The 6,876-nt window shown below is 47.5% G+C and overlaps 1 non-coding gene across 1 annotated transcript; it reads left to right on the forward strand.

Annotated features, from left to right (window-relative positions):
* Positions 1–5,237: 5,237 nt before the first annotated feature.
* On the forward strand, positions 5,238–5,309 carry TRNAA-UGC. The gene has a single exon. It is a non-coding gene; the product is annotated as a tRNA-Ala (tRNA).
* Positions 5,310–6,876: the final 1,567 nt, after the last annotated feature.

Raw genomic sequence — 6,876 nt, forward strand, 5'->3', positions numbered from 1 at the left:
TCCCTTCCTCTCCCCACAACAGACACCCTGTGAGGCTGGTGGGGCTGAGAGAGCTCTGAGAGAGCTGTGACTGACCCAAGGTCACCCAGCTGGCTTCATGTAGAGGAGTGGAGAGTCAAACCTGATCCTCCAGATTAGAGTCCACCGCTCTTAACCACTACACCAAGCTGGCTCTCAAGTGATTCCCAATGCGAAATTCAGTGCTACAATATGTAGTGGTGGACTCAGGCATAGACTGCTTTAAAAGGGGATCAGACAGATTCATGGAGGACAGGTCTATCATCAGTTACAAGCCCTGGTAACTAAAGGGAACCTCCACATTCAGAGGCAGTAAACCTCTGAAACTCAGTGCCAGGAGGAAGTATCTGGGGAAAGCCTCAGCCTCTATGCCCCACTGTTGGGTCTCTAGAGTAACTGGTTGGTCACTGTCTGAGACAGGATGCTGGACTGGATGGACCACTGGCATGATCCCACAGGGTTCTTCATATGTTCTCAGAATCACTTAATATGACCCACCTTTTCTATTCCTTCTATAAGAAAACCAAATCTCAACAGTGAGCTGTTAAGCTGCCCATAGTGGTTTGTAGCAGAAGGCAGCATTGCCTAAGTTTATCCCAAACTCTAAACTTCAATCAAGGAACAAAAGACAGGAACAGAGAATTTGTTGGGAAAGGTGGGGGAGATTAGAAGTTTATTTGTTGCAACAAAATCAATGCCATTTTCTAATTTCTTCCAAGTAATTAAGCACTAAGTCAAGAGAAAAACCATCAAACCCGTCAAGGAGGAGAAAACCGTTTTCAAGTAATTAATTGCAACAAGCTGGCTGTGATTGATGGCAAAAGAGGGGATGAATGCAACCAACCAGGGCAGGTGAGCTTCCATTGACCATCTCATATACCTAAACAACTGCCCGCCCACCACTTTTGAGGGAGCCCCTTCTGCTCATCCAAGGGTATAGGGTTACTGCTTAAGCTGGCAGTGGAAGGCAAAGAAAGTTTGCTCTTGCATTTTTATTCAGAAACAGGACATGGAATACCCCAGAGCTGCCAAAATCGATGCCTGCTGACAGGGCTACAACCTGTGAGAGAGCATTGAGATTCAGGGAAGGGTTTGGATGCAAGAATGAGCGTAGTGACCGAAATACTAGAACAATGGACTACACCCTTGGTTTCCAGTTCGATTTGGTAAATCTATCAATCTTTGCCTAACTTGACTGGCTCCATAGGGTTGCTAGCCAGGGAGGTATGGGGGCAGGAGCATTTGTCAGCAGAGAGTGCGGGAAACCGTGGTGCAATGATATGTTGAGAGCCAGTTTGGTGTAGTGGTTAGGAGCATGGACTCTAATCTGGGAGAACCGGGTTTTGATTCCCTGCTCCTCCACCTGCATCTACTGGTGTGACTTTGGGTCAGTTACCAGTTTTTTCAGAGCTGTTCTCTCAAGAACAGTTCTCAAAAGAGCTCTCTCAGCTCCACCTACCTCACAGGGTATCTGTTGTGGGGAGGGAAAGGAGATTGTAAGCCACTCATGGGGTGCATTCAGACGGGGCATTTCAGCCAGCATAAACTGCACCGGTTCCAACCGGTGCAGTTTATGCCAGCTGAAACGCGATCACACTTACCTCCTGTTTGCGGAGCCCATCGCTGTATGCCTGTACACCCACAGCAGGCATCGGCGGTTCTTTTTTAAAAAACTCAGTTTGCGCATGCGCATAGGCAGCCATCCACAGAATGGTGATCTTCGCACATGCGCAAAATACCCCATGCCAAAAAGCATGCCCTGAAGAGTCATAATGTCATAATGTCATATTTGTCATAATGACATATATTTGACCATTTCCTTTGTTCTTCCTGACTTAAAGTTGCTTCTTCACTCACCATATAATTGTGATTTTAATAATAAAAACAGTGATGATGATGATGTTGGGGTGGTGGTGCTAAGCTAGGGTTTTTCTTGTTGCTTCAATACCTGGGAAACACAAGAGAAAGTCCTGGATAGGCTTCCTTGCCAGATACTATTCCCAGAGGGGTACCATTATTACAATGGCTCATGGAATTGAAAATCTCTTTTATAAAAATCTCCCCCCAGGTCCCTGCTGGTCTAGTAAATGGAACACGCAGGAAGAAAGTGATCAGGTGTTTTCTTTAAAAAATATCATGTCATGCAGAAAACTGCAATTGGTTTCGTTGACATCAGGACGTCAATTAGCAATCAATGTAATCATCCCAAGGAAGGGAGCCAGCTGTTTGCCCCAGAACCTCCTCCGCTAATCGATGAGAGGACAAATGTGTGTTTGAACAAGATAAGACTGAGTGGAATGAGTCAATTAAACACCCTCCCCTTTGTATCTTCTGTATACACAAAGGTGCCAGTTCACCCTTCATAGCCTCTCCAGTGGTTTCCTACAGATGCATTAGCTCTTCTATTGTACATACGGGAAGCCAGAAGCAAGAAATGGGAAGACACTAGCGGAAGCAGACGCTTGTCTCCCTTGACTCATACCCATCGTGTAGCTTAAAATGGATGGCAACCACGGGGCAATCTCAACCCTTTCGTTGGTTTCCAGATGAGAGGTGATGAGCAATGACCTCAGCAAAGACTACAGACCTGGAGAGGTACAAAGGACCATACGGCCATCTTGGCTAACGGGATCCCTCTTGGACAAAGGCATGGCCATCATCAAATAAGCCCACCCTGCTCAATCCAGGCCGTCTCATGCCCCAGAGAATGGAGCCAGAAGCAATGCACCAAGTTCCAGATGGCTCAAAATGAGCTACCCAAGCAAAGAGGTCCCTCCCACTTCAATCCAGTGAGGGGTTTTGCCCCGATTATTGTAATATGTGATTGTAATGGGATGTTTCAATTGTCGTCCATTTGAGGCAAGGATGGGCTGGTCATTTAACTTACAGGGAAATGTCCCGGTGGGCCACTCTACTGGAGGACTTCTGGCAGCCAAGAGCAAGCACTGCTAAACCCCAGTAGGTCTGCCAGTGCCACAGAACCACTTGGGTTGGATCTTTCAGTGGCCATGTTGATCAGTATGAACTTACCAGTTGTCTCTTCCCACACTGCTGCCAGTTTGTGGGAAGAGGTAATGGCTCAGCCAATGCCCACTGTGCGTGCCACAAGAACCGATCAGCTTGGTTTGTTCCTGGGCCCTTTTGACTTCCCAGACCACCACTGATTTAAGGCCAACATACCACTGCACAGATGCTCAAGAGTTTTGTTTTCATTCCTCAAATAAAACTCCATAGACTATATGGTTGCTCTCAAGGAAATCATAAGAGCCTTGCTAGATCAAACCAGACATTCATCACGCACAGCAACCTGTTTCACACAATGGCCAATAAGTTGCTCTGGAGGGCCAAACACCAGCCTAAGTAGTCCTTCCCCAACATCAAGGACTCTTCTGTTGGAGGAAGTCTTCCAACTTCGCTCACTGAAGTGGGAAGATATAGCCCATTGCTTCCCTGGAGGTGGAAGTTCCCTTTAGTCATTATGTCCAGTAGCCACTATTGGGCCTGTCATGATCTGGGCTGTGCAAACACGGCCTACTAGGCCCAGGGAGCCTGGCTAGCAGTAGGTGAGGCTGGGCCTACAACTCCCAGAAGCCCCTGAGCGGTTTTGGAGCCAAAATTGGCCAATAGGAAAAGAGGAGGGCTTGGAATAAAAGATCTGGAGCAGCAGGAAAAGCTGTTCTTCTTCCCAGAGGGCAGAGCCAGAAGAAGGGCTGCTGCAGGGAAGAAACCCTCATCCTGAGGAAAGGGTGAGTAGTCTAAGGCCACTAGGGACAGTATATATTTAGACGCGTTAGGGCATTTGATTTCTTTTCTTTTCACCCACTTACTGTTATAATTCTGCACCTTGTTTGTTTGACCTCTTATAAAATAAACTATTTGCATTGTTCACTCTGCCTGGTCCTCACGCCTGTTATTCAGCCAAAAGGGAGGTCTGAATGTCTTGGGAGGGTGCTCTGGGTCTTCTCAAGGGAACCTAAATCCAGAGTGGTGGCAGTATCAGGTGACACCCCACCTGAGCCGTGACAGGGCCAATTCTCCATACATTTGTCTGACCCCCTTTTTAAAGGCATCTATGCAGTCTTAAGCCAGTAGATTATGATACTACTTGGAAGTGTGTTTCATAGAAATCAGTGGGACTGAACGTCCACATAAATAAGTTCACGATCCTTGTGTGTAATATGTTTCTGGGAAAGTTGGGTGCTGTCCAGGAGCTGAAATGAAGCTGTTGTGGGATTCATTCTTCCTGTACATTTGCACATAAGCAGATGCATTCATCTGCATCATCACCCTACCAAAAAAATCAATCGGAACTTCCCACCTGGAGCTCAGCTTGTAGTTTCAACATGCTACGGAGAACACAGAGGGAAAGAGAGAGAGAGAAAAGGAGCTCCCGCATCCCAGCCACCTCTGGATGTGTCTCTGTTAATTGGAATTGATGGCTCGCATCCAGCTTCCATCCACCACGAACATCCTGCTGGCCTCATCCTCCTCTTCCTCCTGTGACTCCCAGGGAGGGTTTCGCTTCCAGTGCCCCTGGCTGAGCAGGAGGAGGGCTACATCTGTCAAGCTCTGCCTGGGCTTTACCCCCTCAAGGGTAGGGACGAAACAGCTGGAGACCAAGTTCATAGGCAACTTCTGCTCAAGGAAGGAGACCAGACAGCAATGTTAACATTTTGTATGGAACAAAAACATGGTTGTGGCCAGGGCTGTAGTTTGTGCGATCCCACAGTTGGTACAGTCAGGTGTCCTTTGCAGGGCAGACTACCTATGATCCAAAGAACATCACCTGTGTGTAGAAACAGACCTCCTGGGTCTGCTAGATCAAGTGTGTAACATTCTGCAGGGGACAACAGTCCAGCATGCAGACATATAACTGAGAATGGAGGAAACTATTTGTAATCCCATGTATTATCCCCTTGGCACCTCCATTCGGCCCAAGCCTGCACGCCAAGCACTGCCAAACATGTTTTGATCTCCACAGATAAGGTGTTTGGAAATTAAACTCACCCTGCTCACCGTCCCTGTTTTCTCTCAAGTCAAGGGGATGGGCTGCGACTCAGTGATAAAACATCTGCTTTGTATGCAGAAGGTCCCAGGTCCAGGATCTGGCCTCCCCAGTTAAAGGATCTGGCAGCAGGTGAGCCACTGCCTGAATGGACAATGCTGAGCTTGATAGATCAAGAGTCTGACTTGGTGTACGGCAGCTTCTTGCGTTATGTGGGGCTGTGGCTCAGTGGAAGAGCATCTGCTTTGCATGCAGAAGGTCCCAGGTTCAATCCCTAGCATCTCCAGGTACACAGAGGTCATTTCAGGGGGGGATCGCGGGGGATCGCAGTTCCCCCGGGTGAGGTACGGGGGCGGGGCACATGACGAAGCCCCGCCCCCTGCTTCCGGCCGCCCCGCTTCCGGCCCTCATTCAGCCAGGAGGAGGCAGGAGAAGAGGGAGGGTAAGTTGCTTCCTCCCTGCCTCTCCCCACCCCTGCCTGCCTGGGGCCAGGGAGGGCCTTCACGGGGCTCCCTTGCACTCCCGCCTGCCTTGCAGGTCCACCGCCGGGCCCCTCATGAGGCTCGGCAGTGGAGCTGCAAGGCCGGCAGTGGCGGCCAGGACCGTTGGGGGCGGGATGTGTGGCCTTATGACACACTTCCGGTGATGTCAGGGGGTGTGGCATATGCTAATGAGTTATGCTAATGAGTTCCCCTAGCTCTTTTTCTACGAAACGACCCCTGCAGGTACAGAATCTGGTAGCAGGTGATGTGAAAAATCTCCACTGAAGACTCTGGAGAGCCACTGCTTGCCAGAGTGGACAATACTAACCCTGACAGACTAATGGTCAACTTCATGTTCATTTTTCTCAGCGTGTATGATAACATGTGTTCCCTGTTTAAAGAAGGCACTACTTCAACCTGTTCTATGCATCTCTACGGTGGCAGCATTTGGCATGTTGGCTGTTTGGAACCGCTGCACTGCTCACTGCAGTGCGCTGCACTGTTCACAATTCACTGGCTGGCTCAGCCCCCTTGTGCCCCAGGGACTTCATAGGAAGGTCAGGTATCATTTAAAGCCAGCTACATTTTGAAGACGTGTGCTGCTTTCGCACCTGCACTGTTAAAAGGCTGCCATCGTATTGGCACGTGCCCAAAATTGACTAGATTGAACCACAGTTCCCAGGCAGCAGTACAAGAACACACGAAGTATTTGTAATTCAATTTAGAACACTCAATTAACCCAAACATGTTCAGCTCCATGACTCAGGCAGGCGAATGAGAAAAGCCCAAATGAGGCAAGAAAAGACTCCTGAGATTTGGGAGTGGATTAAAAAAAATTACTTTTTATGGTTGAAATGGATAAATTGACAAGAAAATAATCAAGAAGCGGAAGAATTTTTTTGAAGACTGGAAGGACTTTAAGGAATAATTGGAAAAGTACTGGGACGTGAAGAATATATTATTTGGCTTTGACAATTATTAAGAATGTAAAAATTCCGAAATAGTTGATATATAGAGATAATAGTTTATGTGAATGTTACCTAGTAAAATTAATTTTAGAAGGTGTGATAAGAAAAGGAAATTTAGAATAAGGAAGGGAGGTGGGAGCACTGCGGGAAGCCAGTAGTAAGGGTGGGGGGGAGTAGGGAAAAGGGTATAAAAGTATTAAGTATGTTATAATGTTGGAATGATATAATATCCCGACAATAAAAAAATTTGAAAGAAAAAAAAGAAAAGCCCAAATGAGCAAATACTACAGAAATAAGGCATACAGTTCCCCTTTCCTGTATATGTGCCTCCGCTTAAGCAAGATTAAGAGAAGTAAGTACCTCTTTGGTAAGCTGGTGTTCCCCCTCCCATCTCATGTTTTTT

This window comes from Gekko japonicus, unplaced genomic scaffold, assembly GCF_001447785.1.
Source record: "Gekko japonicus isolate JY-2015 unplaced genomic scaffold, Gekko_japonicus_V1.1 scaffold661, whole genome shotgun sequence".
Taxonomy (NCBI): Eukaryota; Metazoa; Chordata; class Lepidosauria; order Squamata; family Gekkonidae; genus Gekko; species Gekko japonicus.